Here is a 26,834-nt window from a genome sequence, read left to right as displayed (position 1 = left end):
GGAAACTTCTATCCTTTCAATTACTACAACAGGAGCGGAGGCCCCAATCAGAGGTCATCATGGAGGAAGACTTCAGGTAGGTAATTGATGCACTTTCCTCCTCCAAGGCATCCGGAGTAGACGGTTATGTGGTCAAATTCTAAAAAATTACCAAGCTCCTATTGGCCCAGATGTTAACTAAACTTTTTAATGAGATTTGAGAAGGATCCTGCCAACTATCCGAGAATAATAAGGCTAGAATCATGGTGATTGAAACCAGAATTAGCTCTGCATTTTATAGACCATTCTCACTGATCAACGTTGATATCAAGATCCTTGTTAAGATCCTGGCCAACAGGCTGAACGGCCTACTCCTCTCCCTAAGCCACCCAGATCAAATGGGATTCAGTATGCATCAAGCTTCAGCTTCATTCCTATGTACCCTGACACATATGCATTTGCAGGTGCACAATAACAGGAATAAGAAGACAGTACTCTTGCTCTTTGTCGAGAAGGCTTTGATCGGGTGGAGAGGGGCTATCTGTTTCCCCTGCTAGATTCTATGGATCTGGGCCACAGATTCCCTACCAAGATTTGGTGGCTCGGTAGCTGGCTTTAATCCTTTCATAGTGGGGGATATTAAATTTTTTCTAAAGGAATCGATGCTTAAGGTCATTTAATTTTTTTGCATTTCTCTCCATGATGTTATCCAAGCAGATCCTCGTAGACCTCTCTGACATGCTCAAACATCTCCTTTGGTGGAAAAAGTCCAGTTTATAGCTGGATAAACACCACACCAATGCTGAAAGAGGAGGCCTCCGACTGACTAACCAAGACTTAACTTGACTTTCATTCCAGCGCTCTACCCTGCGTTACTTCATGTACAACACACTAGAAATACCTAGATGGGCATGCATAAAACACTGTCTTTTAGGCACAATGGGAGGCATTAGCACTCTTTACTCAATATACAAATGTAGGACGGTCAACTCCCAACCAATTCTGAGGATGACAGCATATGCCTGGCAAAAAATGCCAATAAGCTGTTATGAAAAGACTGTCCACTGCATGTAGGTTTGCCACTTTGGGACAACAGTTATCTTCAGATAGGCATTGAGCAACCCCTGTGGTCAGACGTCTTGGAGGCTGGCTTGTCCAGGAGAGAACAGGCACAATCAAATGATAAAATCATGACCTTTGTTGAAAAAAAGCACTAAATATGTGTTCACTACTAAACAATAATGGCAATACCATCAATTGCTGCACCTCCTCACTGCTGAACTAATACCTCAACCCACTTCATTGACAGAATGCCTCCTGCATTCTTACCAGGGAGCCTAAAAAGAGGTTGACTCATGGTTATACAGCACCATGACAGAAGGCGTACACTCACACCAGCTTAAATCTTAGCTGTGAGACTGGTAGTTGCAGCATCAACACTTAGAATAATCTGATGAAGACTCAACAAAGTTACTCTCCTGCATTGACAAGGTTCTCCATGGGGCCAGGCTTAAAACTAGCATACTTTAATACCATCTACATGTCACACTGGTCCCCTTATCAGTTGGCTCAAGGAAAATCTTCACCTCTTTGGAGGGCTCGAGATGCCGCCAAGCACACTGTGACATTGTTCATATAATCTGGGAGTATCAGCAATTGAAACTGTATTGTAATGCTGTCTGGAGCTTAGTGCAAGCCAAGGCCCAGATTACGGGAGAATTATTAGGATCAAAAGTCCTTCTGCATGATATGTAACCCTATCCTAAGATCACCTCACAACTGGGGCGGTGGTCCCCAACTCCACTCGCAATTGCTAAAATATGTTTTGGAAAACCGATACATTCACAACTGCAGAGATCTGCATCAAATAAATGTTTTTAAAAACCTCATATGAACAAGTAAAATACAAATTGAATGATTGCCAATTTCTTTTGACAAAGTGTGGGGCCTTTTTCTTCAGCCCTAAAACCGATAGGTGGTTGTCTCCCTCCAACCCCACATCATTTATGGCTGAGACATGGGCTGACCCCCTGACTAGCTACTTTACGCATTAATAATTAAGATAGCACTATAGATTCATTTGACGAGGGATAGAGAATTAGACTAAAGACTCTCATCTCTCAAATCTCCTCCTGCTGGGTATGGAGGGGATGAATGTGTGCTAGTAATTTGTTTGTTTGTGTATTTGTATTTTGTTATTGACTACGGGGACTTGGGGGTGAGCGGGACGAGGATGAAACAAGGTAATTTGGACACAGGTTCTAGTGGAAGGTACTTCATTCCTATTATTTTGATCTGCAGTACTTTATTTGCATCTGTTTGCCGGTAGGGTCATATATTTGCAATACCTCTTATTGTGTTTAAACTCCATAAACAATAATTAAAGAATTAAAGAAGTCAAAAAAAGGGATTGAAAGATGTTTGTAATATGGTGAGTATGTCAAGTGTAGGTAAAACCTAAACTTAATAAAGGTATGTATTCCACGAGGCTCAGGATAAATGGTTATTTGCTGGAGTCATATTAGCTAGAATGAAACTAACCCACTCCTGTGTCAAAATCCGTAGGCTGGCTAGGGATACCAATTTTCAGCTAACACATTAAATGTGGTTTATATTATATTATACTCCTGCGAAAATAAAAAAATGGTTCTTTGAAGCAGAAGTAAAATGTCCTCGATGTAAGGAAGATGCTTCCTAGGAGCATATGATTGTAGAATGTTATAAGGTGCAATAGATATGGCTGGTGGTGCAAAACGAATTACGATTTTTACACAAAAGGTAGAATTATAAAAGAAAACTGATTTTCCCTTTAGTTATAAGAGAACGTAGAAAATGTGAACATTATAGTGTGTATTGCTACAATGGTATTATGGAAATTGGTAGCAAAAAAGATGGAAGGATGAAAATCCACCTACGTATTCAGGAGTGGAGAGCTGAAATGAGATAAATACTTAGCTTGGAAAATGTATAGTAAAAGAGCAGGAATAACCATGCAGAAAGAACTATTGTGCTTCCCCTATACACAGGAGATTATAAACTGGATGTAGGGCAAGTTACTGATTCTGGGATGGTTTGTATTTCTAGATTTGGTGGATCAGATATTAATGTGGGTGAATTTTCCATTTTTTTATATTGTTTTGCATGTCTTGAACTACTCTAGGCTAGAACAGAAATATGTGGTAAATTGTGATAAAATTTATGAATTAAATTAATTCAAACAAATATAATTTTTTAATAAAAGTTTAAAGTGTGATTCTTTTTTTAATAAAGTTTATTAGATTACGATATATTAAAATAAATAATATATAATTTGTAACGTATAACTTCCTACTCACAAACTGCATTTCATAGTATGTTTAGTAGTAGTTCAATAGTACTACAAAAGTACTATGCAATTCTATTCACAAACATACAAGTATAAAATCAACCTCATCCTCCTCTTCTAAAGTCAAAGTTTATTCATTCATGATTTAGAACTCTAGTGAGGTCCACATGAAGAAAATACTGCACATACATAATAGAACCAAAAGGTAATACCGTGAATAGTAACATCATAACATCATTAATACCATGAATAGTAATTTAAAAAAATAAATAACACACCATGGCACAGGCAATTTCATTATTGAGGAGTATAAAATTATATCCAAAAATTCAATCCAAATTTGAGATACCTTAAAGATGATGAAAAGAAAACTCCTGCAAGAAACATTTCATTAAGAGTAGGAATGGGAACCTTTAGGAGACCCACATGTAGCACAGTGAAGGGGAATGCACAAACAGGTGGATACAATTAGTTCCCAAAATAAAAACAGATTGTGCCCTAAAAACAGCATTAACTTCATTCAGTTCAAAGGCAAAAAACACTTATAAAATTTAAAAACATGGATATAAAACAATTCTTTTGGCAGGTTGAGCTATAGATAGAAAACCCCAACAGTTGTATGTACTGAAAGTCTTAGAAAGAGGGTTCAAATCCTGATATCCATGCCTCCATAACTGACATGTGCTTGATGTATCATGCCATTTGGATGCTACGACATTAAATGGAACAATGTTCTTCTATCTTTTCTATGGAGAGATTCTCACACAGTTCCTTTACTGATTAGTAGTAAATGTGAAAGTGGGCAGAGGAGTGAATGGAAGTCAGAGAGAGAGAAGAAAATCAGAGAGAGAGAAGAAAATAAGAGGTGGCAATCGAGAACGCTCCTTGAGACAAAAAGAATCGCATCACATCTTGGCCTTCCAAACTCTAGCCCCTAATGGGCTACATAAAGACGAGAAGATGCACTTGCACCTATAATGAGAGACTGTACCAGGAATACATACAGTTAACATTGTAAATATAATGAAAAAACACTCTCTAGGTTTGCCCTTCTTAGTTCCTTCTCTCTCTCTCTCTGATTTTCGATTCTTCTTTCTTTCCCTTATTCTTTTGGTTATTATCATTACTAAGTTATTTTTTCCTTCACTCAGCCTTTAATTCAAGCCTCTTATTTTCTTGCCTCACCTACATATGGTGTTTTAAATGTAAAAAAACAACATTCTATAATTAAGTAGGTGTAAAAACAACAGAAATTGACAGCTTGAATGGATAATCATGTATTAACTAAAAATTGAAAAATAATGATAACGTTGTAAACGGTCACCAAAAGAAATAGAAGTAAATGCTATTCGGTTAGAGTCCACAATCCATCTGGAACATAGGCCCACTAGAGGGCCTGTACTAAAATAGAAGCGGTTTATAGAAAGAGGGAGGTACCCTACTAGTTACAATAGGGACTGGGTAAGTTCAACAGTAATATCAAAAATGTCCCAAAGACATATACACCAGTTATGTAAGCACAATTTAACAGAAAGATTATTACACAACACAAGAGAGTTCACCTGAAACTTAATTGTGTCAGCTAACACTTGAATAATACACGTAAACCCAAAGATTGATATATCAAAATACATTTGTGTTATTTATTATACATACAGTTAAAAACAGGTTAATCTTTAAAATCGCTAAAAATCATAATTATTTATTACACATTTATTACAGAAAACAAAAAGTCGTCGCAGCGTTTCGGTGATATTCGATTGATGTTTCACCTTCTTCAGGACAGTTTTCTCACATTTTCCATGGGGTTTCTACAGTATTTGTGGAGCAGCCGTGTTCAATAATAAAATCGCTCAGGAAATGTATTAATATGTGCGAGGGTGTGTTCTGTATGTGTGCGTGGAACAAAATGAATGTTTAATTGGCTAAGGTGTTTCAACAACAAGCTTAATGTTCATTGGGTGCGAACTATCGAAAGTAGAAGTGTTTTCTGCAATTCACTTCTGCTCTAGAGAGTGGCAAGGACATCTAATTGGCTTACATGTTGTAAGGAGGACCTTCCTGAGCTTTATGTTGGTTGGTTGTGATCTATTGAAAGTAGAAGTGTTTCCAACCATTCTCTTCCGCCCTGCCGAGTAGGAGGGACATCTGATTGGTTGACGTGTTCCAAGGAGGACTTTTTCAAGCTTACTGTTGATTGGCTGTAAACTGTTGAAAGTAGAAGTATTGTCAGCGATTCCCTTCCCTCTTCGCTGAGTAATAGGGACATTTCATTGGGTAATGTGTTCCAAGCGGGACCTTACGAAGCTTAATGTTTATTGGCTGTGAAGCATTAAAAGTAAAAGTTTTGGCAGACATGCCTTCCTCCTCTGCGGAACAACATGGACATTTTATTGGATAAAGTGTTTCGAGCACAAGTTTGCTCCTTATTGGGTGGGAACGGTTCACTGTTGTCATTGATTTTGTGACGCACTTCCAAAGGAGTATGGGAAAAGAAAGTAGTAGAGGGGAGGGTAGGAACACTATTAACTCTGTACAGTGGTCACAAAATGGTGGACAGGGATTGTGAAGGTAAAAATTGTTTTTATATGTTTTAATGGCCATTCATATAATTGCTGTGGGGTGTATAAATCGCAGCAGAAAAATGACAATGTCTTGCAGTGTTTGTTTTATCAAGTTTGCGGGTGGGATGCTTCCCAGGAGCACTATTTACTTATAATGTGGTGTTTACTTTTTTGATGGGGAGGTGTGATTGCGCAGCAAAAATTTCAGTCTAAGTTTTTATTTAGCAAATACAAATAAACTTTCTTCAGAAACTGACTCTGTATATATATGAAAGGGGTGACAAAAAAAATGTAATTTCATAAAATATCTGTTAAGCGTGGCCATACTCTCCTTTTTTCTGTTATAGTTTATAAAAGTGTTGCCCCATATTCTTGATAATGTAAGTGCTACAGCAAACACTCCCGCACTACATTATGTAAGGTCGGGAGAACAAGTAAAAAACAGTTAAATACAAGTGACTTCATATTACATAGAAACAGAAGGCCTGTGCAGGGTTTGAGTGACCATTGACAATGGTCACTCAAACTACAATCAAGTCTGTTCACTGATTATAAGTATACAGACCGATTTGCTAATTCTTGCCTATACTTGTTGTTTTGTCTTGTTCACTGTGGGTCACGGGCTGTGCCCCCTTGGCATTACTTTCTGATTGTGTGCATCGCCAAATAAATTCCTGTCCGGCTGGACAAAGGACATAAATACTATTCCAGTTTGTGTCTATCCTTACCCTGATCACCTAAACTACTAGGGTCCACTGTTTTTTGTAATAAGCTAAACGCCCAAGGTCCCTAGTGCACTACCTTCGGGTTCCCTTGTTTCCTATAACTGTCGGTAGAACCAAGGCACAAGAAAGCAGTGAAACAAACATGCAAAACACTCAAAGGGGGCAGGGTAAAAAACACCCTGACCCCCTAGGCCTGCTCAGGGGGTCCCACAAGGACCCCCAAGGCCCAATTTTTTTATTTTTTTTTAAATCGCGGGATACGCGTACCCCGTGAAAAAAAAAAAACCCGGTCTGATTTTTTTTTGTAATTAGCCCCCGGGGGGACCAAATCCTGGGGGCTTTGGAAAAAAAATTGGGGGCCCCATTCCCCCCCATACTGCCCCGGGGACCGCCACCCCCTGGGGCAAAGTAAGTATAATAGCGGGGAGCACACGGCACCCCCGCAGCCCCGGGGACCACCACCCCCCTGGGGCTTGCTTATGTATTATGGGGGTCTCTAAGGCCCCCCGAGCCCAGGGGACCGCCACACCCTGGGGCTTTGTTGTAAAGTATGCTAGGGGACTCACCCCCCCCCACAGCCCTCGGGACCGCCAGCCCCCGGGGCTTAGTTTTTAATAAATTAAAAAAAAACTGTGTGGGGGGCTCAAGCCACCCCACACGCCCCAGGGACCGCCACTTCCCCGGGGCACTAATATTTAATATAGGGGGGGTCCATGACACACCCCCCAGCCCCGGGGACCACCACCCCCTGGGGCTTTTAACTAGTGGGAGGGGGAGAGTGGCCCCCCTCCTGGAGCCCTTGATGGCCCCCCAGGGCCAGCGCCTGCAGTGTCCCGGGGTGCCCACCCCCGGGACGCTGCTGTTTGCTATGGTAGGGCAGGAACCTCGCGTCTCCAGCCCTACCATAGCAAACTGCTTTTGTTTTAAAAGAGACTTTCAAAAACCAAAGACGATTGCTTTTCTGCATGGGGAGCAGCATGTTAGCTGCTCCCCCATGCAGAAAAGCAATGCCGGCTCCCAAAGGACGCGGGGAGCTGGCTGGGACTGTGGGGGGCCCCCAATGAGGAGGGCCAGGCCCCGGGGGATGGGGTCCCCGGGGCCAGAAGTGGCCCGGGAGATGGGCCATGCGGCCCCTCTCCCCCCCAAAAAAATAAATAAATAAGAAATGGCCGACCCCGGGGGATGGGGTCCCCGGGGCCAAAAGTGGCCATAGGAGGGGTGCAAAGCAGCCCACCTCCTAATTCGAAAAATAAAATTTAAAAACGGCCCATGCCCCGGGGGATGGGGTCCCTGGGGCAGAGTATGGCCTTTAGAGGGGGGCCACGCATCCCCCTTCCCGATTATTTTTTATAAAAAAAATAAATAAAATTGGGGACAGGCCCTGGGGGATGGGGTCCCCAGGGCCCAAAAAAAAGAAGAAAAAAAAAGAAGGGGGGCTACACAGCCCCCCTTCTTAAAAGCAATTTAAAAAAAAAAAACGGGATTGGGAGGAGGCCTCGCCCCCTCCCTGCACCTCTCTGCAAACACCCCCCCGGCACGTTTGCAGAGGAGGAACTAATTCCCCTTGCATACTGGGGGTCCCTGGGGGCCAACTTGCCCACCAGGAACCTTCAGTATGCGCCAGGGGGCTGTGTTGCAGAGAGGTGTAATGAGGCCACGCCCCTTTTTACACCTCTCTGCAACGCAGCCCCCTGGCTCATTTGCAGAGGAGGAACTAATTCCCCTTGCATACTGGGGGTCCCTGGGGGCCAACTAGCCCACCAGAACCCTCCAGTATGGGCCAGGGGACTACGTTCCAGAGAGCCATGCCCCTTTTTACACCTCTGTGCAACGCAGCCCCCTGGCGCATACTGGAGGTACCTGGTGGGCTAGTTGGTCCCCAGGGACCCCCAGTATGCAAGGTGACTTAATCCCCCAACTTAGAACATGCTACGGGGTGCGTTTGCACAGTGGTGAAGGTAGGGGGTGGGGCTTGAGGTGATAAAGTGCAAACATGCCCTGTGGCGCGTTTTAAGTTGGGGAATTAATTCCTCTTCAATCCAGAGGTTCCCTAGGGTCCGACTAGTCCAACAGGTACCTCCAGTAAGCAACACGGAGCTGCGTTGCAGAGTGTTGTAAAAAGGGGGCGTGCCCTCTGAGCAGCTCTCTGCAACACAGGTCCCTGGCGCACACTGGAGGTATGTGGTGAGCTAGTTGGCTCACAGGGGACCTCAGGATTAAAGAGGAATTAATTTCCCAACCTAAAACGCGCCACAGGGCGTGTTTGTACACAAATCACCTCAGGCCCCTCCCTCTTCCTTCACTATTGAGCAAAATATTCCTCTAAAATTAGCCGAAATGCGAATTCAGATTTACTCACCTGTTATCAGGAGAGACCTCAGTGCTGCATCTTTCAGCCCACTACTGATCCTGAAAAGTAATTCTAATCGTAGTTACTTGAATTTCCTTCCATAAGATATCATTGCCTGCTAAATAAAATATATATAAATTTAAGAAAAAGATATATATATATAAATATTACATTTTCAATATTTTTAAAAACATTACTTTTCAATTTATATTAAAAATATGTAATGTAATTTAAAAAATAAAATATCTAAAAATAAATACTTTAAAATAATGTAGTAAATCAGTATAAAACAATATAACAATTAATACATTTAAAAATTATCATTTACAAAACCTTTTGAAATTCACTGAAAAAAACAGAGGTTTCAGCCTCGTTATAGTTAGGAATCAGCATTTAAAAACCCTGATGTCATTTGAGATGTCATCAGTGATGTCATGAGTGATGTCACTGACCATGTCATGAGTGATGTAATATGTGACATCATCAGCAGTGCATTGTGGGCGCGCGAATTATAGTTAGCTGAACTAACTATAACGGGCGAATTTCAATTGTTTTGTATGAGGGAAATGTCCAGATAACTATAACATGTGTGAAACCTATGGTTTTTTCAGTGAATTTCTATGGTTTTTTTAAATGCTAATTCCTAACTATAACGTGGTTGAAACCTATGGTTTTTTCAGTGAATATATAAATATATATGTATATATGTGGGTGTGTTCTTCTATTAACACGTCTCCCTCAAACATCTCTTTAAATGTCCCTAAACTCCCATTTAGTAGTTTAGAAGTAAGTTTTACCCATTTTTCCTGGGATCTGTAGTTTAAAACATCCAAACTACAGTGGGCGTGTCATCAGGTGACCTTGGGGTGGAACTCCCCAAACAATAGGAGCACAGCAGGAGGTGTATATAGGTGGGAGTTCGACCTTCCTGTGTGAATAGGGGCATCTGATGAAGGCGCAGGAGCGCCGAAGTGCATTATGCCAGTTTTACCTATTATAGGCTTCCAAAAGGATTCCCCCGCGTGGCCTCTCACTTCTCAACATTGGAGGGGTGCTATTTTGTTTGTTTGCGCGCTGCTAGCGGCTTGCTTGAGGGGCCCCGTTCAGCTAAGTGGCCGGAGCATCGCTGGTTCAGCTGTTGCTGCTCTTCACTTTTGCCAAGGATTTGGACACTCTGGCCCGCCTCGAGGAACAGACGAGGGAAGTGGCTTCTGCCAGGAGCAGCTTGTGACTTCTCGAGGTGGAGGGAAACACTGCATCTTTCCACATGGCCCGCCTGCAGTTTGTTCAATTGGCTTGAATGTCAGTGGGGACCCAAGGAAGCCCGAGGACATGTTATCTGTCACAGGTCAACCATCGGGACTTTGCACCTACTACTCCTGTTTTCTGGACTATTTTGTTCCTCCTTTACACCCAGCACAGCCCATCCCGGTACAGTGAACTCTGAGATCTGTGGTATAAAACATCCAAACTACAGAGGGCGTGCCATCAGGTGACCGTGGGGTGGAGCTCCCCAACCAATGGGAGTATAGCAGGAGGTGTATATAGGTGGGAGTTAGACCTTCCTGTGTGAATAGGGGCATCTGATGAAGGCGCAGGAGCGCCGAAATGCATTATGCCGGTTTTACCTATTAAGGGCCTCCAAAAGGATTCTCTTGTGTGGCCTCTCACTTCTCAACATCGGAGGGGTGCTGTTTTGTTTTATATATATATATATATATATATATATATATATATATATATATATATATATATATATATATATATATATATATATATTGCAGAAAATGTCCCAATACGAGAGGAGCAACTCTATGGCTGGTGCTGGCGGCGAGGTCCGGGACGCCCTCGCAATTAATGTTAGACAGCAAAGATCCTTCAAAAGGAAGACACCGCACACCACTTCGCTTTAAACCTTATTTAATTCTCTGTAGGTTCCCCACCTACGCGTTTCGGACAGAAACTGTCCCTGATCACGCTACAAACAATTGTCCATCATTGCTGTTTGTTATTTATCAATAAAGAAAAGAATACTAGAGCATACTCGAGCTATTCAGAACAATGATTTGAGTTATGCAACTGCTAAACATCTGAGAACTCATCCAGGTAAATCTTGGAAGGACATGAAATATGCTGGGATTGCTTTAATGAATGAAAATGAAAGAGGTGGTGACCGGACCAGGAACTTGAGACGTTTGGAATCCAAACTCATAATAAGATTTAAAACAAGAAGCCCTTGGGGTTTGAACGCTGATGAAGAACTCCATGTTCATTTATGAACGACTCGTTTAATTACTGTTTTTTGAATATTTTATTGAACTGAATAACAACTGAAATGCAATGGACTCATACGAAATGTCTTAGACATCAATGGCGAAGAACTAAACAAAAAATCTTTGTGAAACTGAGGTGATGATAAATATGAAAACTAAAATTATTTTTCTTCTGTTACTGTTCAAATTTTGTTTGGCGCACCGACAACACATTTGAAAGGCACTAAGCCACTACAACAAGGGGCACTCAGCCCACAAAACACGCATTATATAAATAATATATATGTCGACATAACTAAATCTGTCTACATGATGCGCATACGACCTCCTATGACTACATATGGAAACTAATTTCTTTCATAAATGTTGAAGACTGTAACAATCGGTTTGAATAAGTATACAGTTGTTGTGTAATGCACATTTGTACTACTGAGCCCACAATGCATCCTAATCTGCCTAGTGGTGTCATCAGATAAATAACAAACAGCAATGATGGACAATTGTTTGTACCGTGATCAGGGACAGTTTCTGTCTGAAACACGTAGGTGGGGAACCTACAGAGAATTAAATAAGGTTTAAAGTGAAGTGGTGTGCGGTGTCTTCCTTTTGAAGGATCTTTGCTGTCTAATATATATATATATATATATATATATATATATATATATATATATATATATATATATATATATATATATGTGTGGGTGAGTGCTTCTATTAACACGTCTCCCCCAAACATCTCTTTAAATGTCCCTAAACTCCCATTTAGTAGTTTAGAAGTAAGTTTTACCCATTTTTCCAGCCACACCTCTTTGTACCTCCCACATTTACTACCAAAACATATACATATGTGTCCAGAGATCTCGCCCACCTTTGATGAGATCTTTACACAGAAAAGTTAGGAGAGACGGAGGTCCCCTGATGTAGGTTTTATTAACAAAATTTTGAAGCACATGAGTAGTACTATCGTAGTACTTCTTTACATAATATAAAATGCACTTTGTGAACAGGCACCTGTAATATAATAAGTATTGGCCATATTGAATAGAAGCATTATTTTATCTGCAAATAAACATGGAAAAGACATACCTACCCAATTCTTGTCAATACAAGTAATCTGAAAAAATTAGGGAATTGGGAGTGGTTTCTTTTTAATGTGTAACCCTTGAATTACATTTGCGTAATTTTACCATAATCAAAATGGATATCAGACTGACATCACACTCTCTTTGACAATCTGATGATATCACCGGGAGTGGCATCACATTACCTTTCATCCATACAATATGCTATTGGACGTTTTGACCATATTTATTCAAAACCAGTCTGTGGCATTGTTATAAATATTGAGAGATGGTAGTAAAATGTGTAAAGGCTCATAGCATATATTGGTAGTCATTGGTATAAATGACAAAGGTTGAAAACAATCCAGCGGGCGACACGACAAATCACGATGATGCACAGAAGCAAAGGTTGTGGGCACTCAGCGGCTACAGCTCTGTTTTGGCTGTAGTGGTCCACGGGACATATCACGATAATGCACAGTAGCAAAAGGGTGTGGGCACTCATCGGCTACAGCTCTCTCTTGGCTGTGGCGGCCCACGGGACAAATCACGATGCTGCACAGTAGCAAAGGGTGCTGGCACTCAGCAGCAGCAACCCTCTCTTTGCTGCGGCAGCCCACAGGACAAATCACGATGGTGCACAGTGGCAAAGGGTGTGGGCCCTCAGTGTCTACAGCTCCCTCTTGGCTGCAGCGGCCCACGGGACAATTTATGATGGTGCACAGTAGCCAAGGGTGTGGACCCACAGTGGCTACAGCTCTCTCCTGGCTGCGGTGGCCCACGGGACAAATCACAGTGATGCAAAGTGGCTAAGGGTGCAGGCACTCAGCAGCATCAGCTCTCTCTCAGCTGTGGCAGTCCCACGACAAAGGATGGTCTCGACCAGGCTGGCACCATGGTAGACGCTCAGCGGCCACTGCTCTCTCCCAACTGCAGCGGTCCACGCAGATTCAGCGGAAGATACGAAGGTGCAGATTCAGGCGGGCACTCAGTGGCGGCTGCTCTCTTTCAAATGCAGCGGCCCACAGGGATTCAGCGAAAGGTTTGAAGATACAGATTTAGGCAGGCTCTTAGCGGCGGTAGCTCTCTTAGCTGCAGCAGCCCACGCACGTTTAGCAAACAGGTTCAAAGGTTCAGAGTCAGGCGGGTGCTCAGCGGCAGCAGCTCTCTATTAGCTGCAGCGCCCCTTTCAGGTTCAGCAAAAGTTTAGAAAGTCTCAATTTTGATTCAGCCAGGCTCTCAGTGGCGGCAGCTTTCTCTTAGCTGCAGCGGCTCGCCCAAGTTTAGCAAAAGTTCAGAAGTGCCCAATCCGCGGCCCTCACAGTAAAATTAGAGGCTCCAGATTTCTCAACTGCAAGCAGAAGTCCTCGCACATGAATTCCGACGGATGACGGGGTGAAGTCTAATGTCCCTGAGACTTCCCGCAGGAGGCGCTCTTGATTTAGGCCCTTGGATAGTTTCTTTGGCAAGCTAGATGAAATTGCAAAGTCCTTTCCTCTGTTCACTCGGAAAGAGTTTCGCCTTGACATCCAGAAGGAACACACCTGGCCAAAGTTCCAGCACAGCATTTTATACCTAAAAAGTCTTTGTTCTCTAAGGTTTCAAATCACTGACTCCGGTCAGAACCAGTACAGTGGGGTTGGGGAGCACTTGGTTTATGAGGCGACATCCTGCCCTTTCATAATGAGGGGGTCTGCTATCAGACATCCAGTGGGAGATGGAGCCATCATTCACCTTGCCAGGCATGGCCCTACTCGGATCAAAGAGTCACCCCTCCCCAAGCTCTGAATACCGATCTCTCTCTCCAGCCTGGTCTGACCCAGCTGACCCAGCTGGCCCTGCTGCTCCAAAACCAGACAGCCAATACACATACCTGCAAAAGCATTGGCAAGAAACGACCACGTTTTCAGGAAAGGTATTTCAAAACATGTAATATATAACCGGTCCTTACTAAAAGGTGCCCCTCAATGTCCTGAGCATATACATATCAAACTTGAGGTTCCTAGGGTTCGATAGGATGATAGAAAGCAATCTTTAACCGGCCCATCCAGGCCTAAGAGAATGGATCGTTTCACAGTAGCGACAGCGAAATAGAGGGTAACTCACTATTGAAACAGGCTACACCGATGTAGGTATTATAGTTATCCTTATTCATACAGTCATTTATAAACAGGGAGCATTCACGCTGTGGCTCTGAGTAGCAGTGGCACGGCACCCAGAACATCTAAATCCAGCCAATATAAAAGATAGGGAGAGTAGAGAGGAAAGGAGACCTACGTCAATGATGCCAGGTCTAACACGCGTCCCCTCCAGCTGTAATGTGGGGAGAACTAACCATCCCCTTGGGGGTTCTCATCACTAAGGCGGAAAAATCTGGACAGACCATCAGCATTAGCATGTTCTGTACCAGGTTGGTGTACCACCGTGGATTCCATACCCTGTAGGGAAATGGACCACCTCAACAACTTAGGATTCTCACCCCTCATCTGCATCAACCATCTAAGGGGCCTGTGGTCTGTCTGAACCTGGAAGTGAGTCCCAAACAGGTATGGTCTCAACTTCTTCAGCGCCCAGACCACCGCAAATGCCTCACGCTCAATTGCACTCCACCTCTGTTCCCGGGAAAGTATCCTCCTGCTTAGGAAGGCTACTGGTTGGTCCAGACACTCCTTATTGATCTGTGACAGAACTGCCCCTATACCATGCTCTGAGGGTTCTGTCTGGACAACAAATTCCTTTGAAAAGTTGGGCACCTGAAGCACGGGTGCTGTGCACATGGCAGTCTTCAGGGCGTCAAAAGCTTTCTGACGGGTGGCATCCCAGTTAACCTTCTTGGGCTGCTTATTAGAAGTCAGCTCGGTCAAGGGTGCAACAATGTTGCCATATCCCTTGACAAACCTCCTGTAGTACCCCGTGAGTCCTAAGAAGGCCCTCACCTGCGTCTTGAGTCTTAGGGGGTTCCCACACCAGGATAGTTTCAATTTTGGGTTGCTGGGGTGCCACCTGGCCGCACCCCACCTGGTGCCCCAAATATACTACAGAACCCTGCCCAATCTGGCACTTACTGGCTTTGATGGTGAGGCCTGCCTTCCGCAGTGCCATCAATACCTCCCAGAGGTGGCGCAGGTGATCCTCCCAAGAGGAGATAAACACCGCAATGTCATCCAGGTAGGTGGCACTAAAGTCTTCCAGCCCAACCAACACCCTGTTGACCAACCTCTGAAAGGTGGCAGGGGCATTCTTCATTCCAAAGGGCATCACCCGGAACTGGTAATGCCCATCGGGTGTGGAGAATGCTGACCTCTCCTTTGCTCCCCCTGTCAGGGCGATCTGCCAATACCCAGATGTCAAATCAAATGTGCTGAGGTATTTGGCAGCCCCCAACCTATCTCCGAGCTCATCAGCTCTGGGGATGGGGTGCGCGTCAGTCTTCATGACTGAATTGAGGCTCCGGTAGTCTACACAGAACCGAAGTTCTGGGATGGCCCCAGGCGCGGCAGCTTTCGGGACCAGGACCACTGGGCTGGACCACGGGCTGCTAAAGGACTCAATCACCCCAAGGGCAAACATTTCGGTAACCTCGTCCTCAATGTAGGCCCTTACCTGGTCAGTCACTCAGTAAGCCTTATGCTTAATGGGGGGACTGTCCCTGGTGTCCACGTCATGGACACACCAATCAGTGACACGAGGCACCAGGGAGAGTACAGATCACTGAATTGTCCCAACAGTTGACGACAAACACCCTGCTGCTCAGGAGTCAGTGTGGGAGAGAGGACCACACCTTCCACTGACCCATCTTGCTCCCCGGCACACAGGAGCTCAGGAAGGGGATCGCTCTCCTCCTCCATCCCAGCATCTGTGGACAGAAGCATGCCCACTTCAGCCCTCTCAAAGTGGGTGTTGGAAATTGCCCTTTTTGCAGGGTTATCCCTAAACTTTCTGCTTTTTCCTCCTACTTTTTCCTGACCTGTGTGTGTTGGTTTTAGGACTCTGGGCACTTTACCACTGCTAATCAGTGCTAAAGTGCATATACTCTCTGTATAAACTGTGTTATGGATTGGAATATCCATGATTGACTGTTTGATTTATGTGTCAGTCCCTAGTAAAGTGCACTGCGAGTGCCAGGACCTATAAATCAAATGCTGCTGGTGGGCTGCAGCACTGGATTGTGCCACCCACGCAAACAGCCTATAAAGTGTACTTCTGGCCTGCCATTGCAGAGCCCGTGCACAGCCTTGGGGTTCCATATCAAATTGGCAAGTGCACACACTTGCAAGTCCCTAAACCTTCCCTTTTCTACATGTGAGTCACCCCCTCAGGTAGGCACAAGGTACCCCCATGGGCAGGGTGCATTGTATGTAAAAGGTAGGACATGCCCTGGTGTGTGTGGCATGTCCTGATAGTGAATTACAGCCTACTTTGTTTTTCACTTTTGCAACGCTACCTGTTCTTCATAGGCCAGAAGGGCAGTTTGATCATTACATCCTATGATCCTAACTGACTCAGGGAACATGGTAGAAATTCGAGCTTTGTATGCCTGAACTCAGAATGATAAAATACATATTTTAGTGAAGTTGGTTTTAACGTACTGTGTTTGAAAATACCAATTTTGGAAAGTAGGTATTTTCTGACCTAACCATCCAGCCTGCCTCTGCTAGCTTGTGTATTAGCTGTCTGGTTTGTGAGTGACAGTGGCTGTGGGGAGACAGGGTGAGTCAGTAGGGCTGAATAGGCACATCTACACATAGATGGATCGGAGGAGTCACACCTGGGTCTGAATATGGCTGTGCCTGCCACCCACAATGCTGGCACCACCTCCTGTGGTGCGTCTGATGACCCTGGCCTACACTGACAAAGGAAGAAGGTACACTTCAGAGGACAAAGGATATGCTGGTATAAATACTGGGGCCCAGACCCCAGAGATTTAGATTACTCCTGACCTAAGGAACTTGCCAGGAAGAAGGACCGGGAAAGCTGGAGGAGGAGTACTGCCCCTAAGCTGCGTGTTGAGGGGTTGGCCTGCAGTGGTTGCTTCTTTCTTGGGTAGGGAAAGGACTGGACTGTGCTTTCATCATCCTGCTGTTAGAATTCTTTTCAAGGGCTTTAAGTAGATCTTGCCTCCTGTTGGAAGTCTCAGGGATAGAAAAGACTTCAGAGAACTCGCTTTAATCATGGAACCTGCCAAGAAGAAGAGCTGGAAGAGCTGCCAGGAGGAGTACTGCCCCTTTGCTGTGTTGTTGCTTTGTTGGGTTGGCCTGCAGCTGCTGCTTCTGCCTTGGGCAGTGAAAGGACTGGACTGAACTTTCTCTGCTTGTGCTGAGTATCTCCAAGGGCTTGAGGTAGAACTTGCCCCCTGTTTACGAAGTCTCAGGAACATCAAAGACGTCAAGCCCGACGGCGTCTACGACGCCGCAGCTGACACCGTGTCCTGAGAGCACCGCAGAGAGCACCGCTGCAACGCCGCACCGCGACCCTGGTCTCACTGACGACACCTGCTGACACCGCCCGCTGCTCGCACCGTGACCTGTGGGCACCGCACTCCGCACGCATCGCTTCACGATGACGTCTTGGTATCTTCAACGACGCCGCTCCACGCCGGACTCAACGCTGCTGCGTGCACCGTGGTCCGGGGGCATCGTTCGTAAAGTTATACGACGCACTGACCTCATTCCGCACCTCAGCCTTGGCCTACCAATGCCGGTATCATCGACTCCAGTTGTCAGCTGACGACAGCGCTTCAGTAACAGCGACGCCACTGCTGCACTGTGACCTGCCAGCACCGTGATGAGCACCGCCTTCATTTGACACCGCCACCCTGGTCTCCCCAGCGACGCCATCTGACACCGCCACCGAGCCACTGCTCGCACCGCGACCTGAGGGCATGGCATGCCGCAGCGCTGCACTTTGCACCACAGCACCAGACACCTGCCAACGCTTGCACTCCTGATTCCATCAGAGAGGAGATCAACCTGCAAGGTGCGTGACAACGAGAGGTCATCCGCGACCTGCATCTCTGAAAGGTACTGTTGGCGGGTCTTCCCGACACTGCAGGTGAACTGTGACACCTCGGTCAGCCAGAACTGTTTGGACTTGCTTGTTCACAACACCGTGATAGCCTGGACGGAGCTACTGTGTTTTCAAGACACCTTGCAACGCAACTATTTAAAAAGTACTGTACTGTGGAATTTGTATCGTAATTGGTCTTGTATATAAAAATATTGGATATTTTTCTAAACTCGTGTGGTGTCCGTTTGTAGTGCTTACACTGTAATGCTGTTGGTTATGTGCAAATGCTTTACACACTGCCTCTGAGATAAACCTGACTGCTCATGCCAAGCTTCCAAGGGGGTGAGCAGGGGTTATTTTAGGAGTGTAACTTCCTTATCCTGACTAGAGTGGTGGTTGCTGCCTGGCTTCGGTCCAAACCTTAGCCAACGCGAAACAGTGGGGCTTCAGGCGGTTAACATGTAGGACCTGCAAGGGGTTCCTGGGAGACTGCAGGTCCACCACATAGGTAACAGGACTTTTTTTGCGCTCCACCACTTCAAAGGGCCGGTCCACCTATCCTGGAGTGCACAGGGCTCCACTGGGGCCATGACCCAAACCTTTCGTCCAGGCTGAAACTCGATCAGAGTGGCATTCTGATCGTGCCAGCGTTTCATCTCTTCCTGGCTGGCTTCCAGATTCGCCTCAGCCAGTTTCCTGAAACGCCGAGTCTGGTTTCTGAAGGCCAGCATGTAACTAAACACATCCTGGGGAGGTTTCCTGGGAGATTGCTCCCAGCCTTCCTTGACCAGACTCAGAGGCCCTCTTACCAGGTGACCATGGAGTAGTTCAAAGGGACTGGACCCTAATGACTTCTGTGGCACCTCACAAGTGGCAAACAGGCATGGCAAGAGAACAACCCACTTACACCTCACGGGCTCCCCTAAGCCCATAATCATGCCCTTAAGGGTCCGGTTGAATCTCTCAACCAGCTCATTACCCTGGGGGTGGTAAGGAGTGGTGAACTTATACGGTACCCCACACTGCTCCCACAGAGACTTCATGTACATGGAGATGAAATTAGTTCCCCTATCAAACACCACTTCCCTGGGGAATCCCACGTGGTAGAAAATCCCTACCAGTGTCCGTCCCACCACGGGGCCGTCACTGTCCTGAGCGGGATGGCCTCGGGGTACTGGGTAGCATGGTCCACCAAGACAAGGATGAACCTGTTGCCCAGGGCTGTCTTGGGATCCAGAGGCCCCACAATATCAATGCTCACTCTCTCAAATGGGGTACTCACAACAGGAAAAGACTGTAGGGGGGCCTTATTCTTCCGCCCTGTCTTTCCACTTGCCTGGCAAGTCTCACGCATCCTGCAGTGGGCAGCTGAGCACCTGAGCATCTGATGCCAATAGAAGTGGGTTACCAGCCTCTCAAAAGTATTGGTCTGCCCCAGATGTCCGGCAAATGGTACATTATGAGCCAACCCAAGTAGGAAGGTCCTGAAGTGCTGGGGTACCACCAGCACTCGGGCTGACCCAGGCTCAGCAACCTTAGGCTCACTGTAAAGGAGGTCATTCTACCAATAGATCAAATGTAACCCTGTCTGATCACCTGCTGCCTGGGCGGCGGCCTGTCGCCGCACCCCCTCAAGAGAAGGGCAGGTTCCTTGTTGCTCGCAACATTCCTCCCTGGAGGGCCCCCCTTCCTGCTGCCAATGAGTCAGTTCTGGTAAGTCCCTCAGTTCAGCCACTTGTTTCCCTGTAGGTTCCAGGGCATCCCCCTCAGGGTCTGCTCCCTCCAGGGTTGTGGGAACTGCAGGGACCTGTTTCCAGCGCTCCCTACCCATTCTCTTTAAGGCAGGGACCTGGGCCATAATTTCAGGCTCCAGGCCCTCCTGAACACCCTTCTGAGCTGCCATGGACCGAGTGTTTGCGCACGCCCACTCAGGCAGGCCCAACATTTCCAATGAGACTTTGTCTCCACTGTAGCCCACAGGGAGTTCTCTAGATCATTGCCCAACAGACAGTCTACAGGCATGGCGGGCTTCACAGCCACTTGAAGTGTTCCTGAGACCCCCCCACTCTAAGGGAACCTGAGCCACCTCACACTGGCGATCTGAGTTGTCTGCTGACACTATGGGACATAACGCATGGGGGACAATCTGCTCTATGGACACCAACCTGGAACTGACAGCAGTCACACTAGCTCCTGTGTCCCTTAGAGCCTCCGCCCTATGGCCATTGGTGGTCACCCACTGCCGGTACTTCTTAGGGTTATTGGGCAGTGTGGGGTTAGGGACCTTCTCAAAGTCTCCTAACGAGACAAGGGTTCACTCTATGGGATCCCACCCACCTTGGACCTCCATCTCCTCCCCCCCAGGGCTACACTGGCAATCTGGCGGGATGGTGCACGGGGTGGTGCACAATGGTGCATTGGGGTCCCTCTGGGGACACTGGGGATCATAATACCGGTGGCCCACTTGACCACACTTGAAACAAGTAAGCGGTCCACTCTGAACAGGTCTACCTGTCGGGGACACTGGTTTCTTCTCAGGGGGAGGCTGGGACACCACTGCCTGGTTCCCTGGGGAATTACTTTCGGGCCATTTATGGAACTCCCTTGGCTTACACTTGTCCCCCCCACTTCTCTGCTGGGGACCCTGCCCACCTCTGTCAAAGTCTCCCACAAAACCTTTGCCGGACCCAGGTGCTCACCCAGCGGTCTGCCTCCTGAGCAGCTTCCTAGGGTTAGTCATCTTGCTATCAATCAAGTGCTGGCGTTGCTCTGGAAAACAGTTACTAGAAAAATGCTCCCATGCAAACAAATCATATAACTGCTCAAAAGTTTCCATGTTGCTACCTTTGCTACCTTTCACACAGCAATCCATTGCTCTGCAGAAATAAGACACATATTCAACCCATGTGGTACCCTCTAACTTCTAACAGGTCCTAAACCGCTGCATGTACATTTCTGGGGTCAAACCATAACGGGTCATCAAACTTTCTTCATATGGGCATACACCATCCTGCTCTCCTCAGGTAGGTCCAACAGGGTATCCCTACCATTACTCACAAAGCATCCCCACAACCCCGCTCCCCAATCCTTCTCAGGGACCCGGTGGAACACCATTGCTATCTCATATACGGCAAACCATTGCCCAATATCCTCACTTTCGTGAAAATCCTTAATGACATCTTTAGGAATATAAACTCTACTCTCAGGAGTTACTAAAGGTATGCTGCCACCAGAAAGGGAGACCGGGACACTCCTCGCCCTGATCTCTATCTCCCTCAACATTCTCTCATGCTCCATTTTCATTTTCTCAAGTTCAATTGACAATCAATTCTTCTCAATGTCTAACTTCTTACTCTCTAGTTCCTTCTGACCTTCCAATTTAGACATCTACAAACTATGCCTCCTATCTCTCTCCCTAACCTTCAACTATTCTGGGGTCAGGCTCCTTTGGGATACACTAGTACCTGGATTGGAGGGTGTTCTATCCCCACCCCCCTCTACTGCATTATCCGGCTGCCCTCCAGCGTTCTCTTCCTCATCCCCGGCGGACTCTCTCGCTTCCCACCAGGCCTTTAATGTCTTCTGGTACTCCTCCTTCCTAGAGAGGCCTATCACAGGGACTGCAAATTGCTTACAAAATGACTTCAGCTGTCTGGCAGTATAGGTATCAAATCTTTCCTCCTCAAAGGTGAGATCCTCAGAAGTATTGGACGTTGGCCTTCCTATACTAGCAGTGCTCATGGCTGCTATCAACAAGTCACTAGTAAGACAACCAACCAAAAAAAACCTATTTTGTGGCTGTGCTTGGTCTACACTCACCAGTGGTGTTTACCAGTTATTGTGGGGGTCTCTAGTTGGCAATGGCTGGTGCCAATATCCAAATAGGGACCCTTCTTCCTAAGTCAGGGCAAGTGGGCTACCCCCTTTGATAACTCCTGCTCAACCCTGTGGTAACGTAGCACGAGCAGTTAGACCTATCTCAGAGGCAGAGTGTGAAGCGTTTATGGCCACATGCAATAAGGCAGTAATGACACCACAAAAGAACACAACTCAGGTAGATATAGAAAAATAATATATTTATCTAACAGTTTAGCTCAAATTCTCAAAGCGTTTCAGCAACTACAATTCACGTCAACCTGTAAGGACTCAATGAGACAACAATGTAGTCACTCAAAGCGTGACACCGACTAAGTTCAGGGCAAGGGCCTACGCGACCCGTTGTGTATCAGATACCTGTCGTTGGAAGGGAATCAGCACGCAGCTTTCGGAAGAAGCGGAGACGGTGACAGGTAGACTACCAGTGACCACAAGTCTTGGAGGCTGAGGTCCGCAGCGTGTACTCACCGTGGTTCGGGCACTCAGGGACAAGCGGGCGCTCAGTGGCAGCAGCACGCGGCTGCGGCGGCCCGGGCTGGTTGTGGCGATGACCCTCGTTGTGCAGCTCCGCGATTGCCTCACAGCGGCAGTAGCTCTCTCTTAGCTGCGGGGCCCACAGGAGAAATCCCACGGATGCAACGCTGTCAATGGTGCGGGCGCTCAGCGGCCACAGCTCTCTCTTAGCTGCAGCGGCCCGTGGAGCAAATAACGAGGATGCAAAATAGCACAGGGTGTGGCCCTCAACGGCTACAGCTCTCTCTTGACTGTGGCGGCCTACACGACAAATCACGATGATGCACAGAAGCAAAGGGTGTGGGCCCTCAGCGGCAGCAACCCTCTCCTGGTTGCGGCGGCCCACGGGAAAAATCACAATGGTGCACAGTGGCAAAGGGTGTGGGCCCTCAGCGGCTACAGCTCTCTATTGGCTGTGGCGGCCCACGGGACAATTTATGATGGTGCACAGTAGCAAAGGCTGTGGGCCCTCAGCGGCTGCAGCTCTCTCTTGGCTGCGGCGGCCCACGGGACAAATCACGGTCATGCAAAGTGGCTAATGGTGCGGGCCCTCAGTGGCAGCAGCTATCTCTCAGCTGCGGTGGTCAGCACGAAAAAGGATGGTCTCGACCAGGCGGGCACCACGGTGGATGCTCAGTGGCCACAGCTCGCTGTCAACTGCAGTGGTCCACGTAGATTCAGCAGAAGGTTCAAAGGTGGAGATTCAGGCAGGCTCTCAGCGGCGGCAGCTCTCTCTCAGCTGCAGCAGCCCACACGGATCCAGCGAAAGGTTTAAAGATATAGATTTAGGCGGGCTCTCAGTGGCAGCAACACTCCTCTTAGCTGCAGCGGCCCACACAGGTTTAGCAAATAGTTTAAAAGGTTCAGAGCCAGCGGGCGCTCACCGGCGGCAGCTCTCTCTTAGCTGCAGCGACCCGCACAGGTTAAGCAAAAGTTTAGAAAGTCTCATTTCGATTGAGGAGGGCTCTCAGCGGTGGCAGCTCTCTCTTAGCTGCAGCAGCCCGCACAGGTTTAGCAAAAGTTCAGAAGTGCCCAGTCCACGGCCCTCACAGTAGAACTATAGGCTCCGGATTACTCGACTGAGGCCTCCCCTGCAAGCAGAACTCCTCGCACAGGAATTCCGATGGCTGACGGGGTGAAGTCTAATGTCCCTGAGACTTCGGCAGGAGACCCTCTCGATTTAGTCCCTCGGGTAGTTTCTTCGGCAAGCTTGATGAATGTTGCAAAGTCCTTTCCTCTGTTCACTCAGACACAGTTTCGTCTTGACATCCAGAAGGATCACACCTGGCCAAAGTTCCAGCGCCGCATTTTATACCTAAAAAGTCTTTGTTCTCTAAGGTTGCAAATCACTGACTCCAGTCAGAACTAGTTTGGCGGGGTCGGGGAGCACTTGGTTAACGAGGCGAAATCCTGCCCATTCAGAATGAGGGGGTCTGCTATCAGACACCCAGTGGGAGGTGGAGCCATCATTCACCTTGCCAAGCACGGCCCTGCTCTAATCAAAGATTCACCCCTCCCCATGCTCTGAATACAGAGCCCTCTCTCCAGCCAGGTTTGACCCAGCTGGCCGTGCTGCTCCAAAAGCAGACGGCCAATACACATACTCGCAACAGCATACAGTAAAGCTTAGGCCAGAAACTGCCACGTTTTCAGGAAATGTATTTCAAAACATGATATATATATATATATATACATATATATATATAAACGGTCTATACTAAAAGGTTCCCCTCAATGTCTTGAGCATGTACATTTCAAACTTGAGGTTCCTATCACGTTCCTAGGGCCCGATAGGATGATAGAACCCAATCTTTAACCTGCCCATCCTGGCCTATGAGAATGGATCGTTTCGCATGAAGCAACAGTGAAATGGAGGGTAACTCACTATTGAAACAGGCTACACCGATGTAGATATTATAGTTATCCTTATTCATACAGTCATTTATATACAGGGAGCATTCGAGCTGTGGCACTTAGTAGCAGCGGCACAGCGCCCAGAACATCTAAATCCAGCCGATATAAAAGATAGGGAGAGTAGAGAGGAAGGGAGACCTACGCCAATGATGCCAGGTCTAACACTACCCTTATCTCCTTTGCTGCCAAGAGTGATGCCCTATTATAGACTGGCTAAGATAGTGGCTTCTTCTAGCTTTGGATATTATGTTTAAAACGTGAACTAAGACCCCTGCAAACTCAGTGTATTCAGGTCAAGTTACAGGTATATAACTAAGCCCTATGTTTTCTGGTGCACATGTGCCAATTCACGAGACCATTTTACAACTTTTATGGAAGCCCAGCAATGATCAAAGGCATCTGGAAGTGTACATAATGTGGCTATGGAGTGCTTTCCTTCCCCAAAGGTATGCACAATTTAAAGCTTCATTGAAGTCAAGGAAAAATGCTTCTGGGAAGTGGTTGAAAACTAACATGCTAGTACAGAAATATTATTTCTAATTTGTTTTTTCAGAAAATGTTTCTTTTTACGACTATGCATATATTACTATTTCCAGAAGGAGTCCATGTGAATAGATCCAAGTTTTATAAGCAAACTACACTGGTGGCAATTGTGCAATCAATGTTTAATGGAAGAGGAGTGTGCCATGATAAATTGGAGGTGGAGAAGGCCAAAGTATGTTTGGAAATTTATAACAGTCAGGCCAGTATTTCTTACTTCTTAAAACATCTGGAAACAAGCAGGTGGACTGTGGTATGTGGATTTCAAGGTATGCCAACAGTGAATATATAGCAAGAAAATCAGCTTATGATCCTTGCAGTATATTATAAACTGGCTTAACGTAGATTTCCTACATCTGTAAGACATCATTTCAAGTTTAAATTATGCCAGTGATTTGCCAAATTATTTGCTCTAGCAGCCTCATTTGCAGTTCTCCTAAAATCAAAAGAAATACGTTTGTTGATCTCATCCTTGGTCTGAATCACTTTTACCAAGTTTAAAAAACATACATTTTAGAGCTAATGAAGCATATGAAATAGTAGTTGTACATTTTCTTCTTGATGGTCTGCTACTTTTTATAGTAGTGACTCGGGCACATTTAACACACATACTCTTTCTTTTTGTCTAGAGTTGAACAAGCAGTGTATCATTAATACATGAATGCTAGTGTAAACATAGTAATTTCGCCTCTTAGGCAAAATAATTAATTTAGTATTAAACATGAATAGCACTCTCTTGCATTTTGCATTTGTTTTTGTTCTTTGCTTTCAGCAGGATTGGTGGGCGTTTTACAAATACAACGATGGGCGTCCGCAGACATTTTTCCAGGGGGGGGCAAAATGTTAACGTCATCACCTTCCTCCGACAAGATGTGTACCAGGTGGGGCACAAGAAACACTGGGTTCAGAACTAGGATAGACTCAATTAAATGCCATGAATCCAGGACATGTGACTGACCCTGCCACAGGCCAACAAACACCACCTGTAGGGAAAATGCTAAACTTTCTGACAAGGTGCTTTATCTCTGTCTGCTAGGTGTGCAGACTTTCGGGTCCTCGATCCAACACCAATCAAGGCTGACTTCAGCATGATTCGATTTTTATCAGAATACTTTAAAACAGCCTATGATTAAAGCACCAGATTGAATATACTGTATGCACAGTGTATGTTAGGGATTATTTGTAGCACACATATTTACCAATATTGGCTTCTTGGTGCTAGAATTAATGATAGCTTTTATCCAAAGTTAAAGCACAATGTCAAAGTTAGTAATAAATAATGCAGCAATCACACACGCTAGTGATTCGCCAATGGGTCCTCCTTTTACTAGAATTCCCCGGGCATTGCTAAATTTTACACACATTCAATTAATTTATACAAAATAAAATGTATAGGTCCAAATGTTAGCTATATTTTTAAAAAGAAACTTAGAGTCCCTCTATGTGTAGTGAATGTCAAACTGACAAAGTGCCCACGTTTAGGGATACAATAATGGCCAGTTCCCTTATGCGGAAGCCCGGCCCCGTAAATGTGTGGCACATGGGGCGCCCGCAGCAGCGGCACATCACAGGTCCAGGGATGCTGAGTCTTACACAGTGGTCGAAGTGGGGGGAAAAAGTAGGGGAACAGTGGGTGGAGAATCAGAGGGCGGGAATAACCCAAGGATTGGATCTGTGGGTGGAGCCAGAGGTGTGACCAGAATGCGCA

Source organism: Lissotriton helveticus, chromosome 6, assembly GCF_964261635.1.
Source record: "Lissotriton helveticus chromosome 6, aLisHel1.1, whole genome shotgun sequence".
Taxonomy (NCBI): Eukaryota; Metazoa; Chordata; class Amphibia; order Caudata; family Salamandridae; genus Lissotriton; species Lissotriton helveticus.
Note: the sequence above shows the minus strand (reverse complement) of the source record.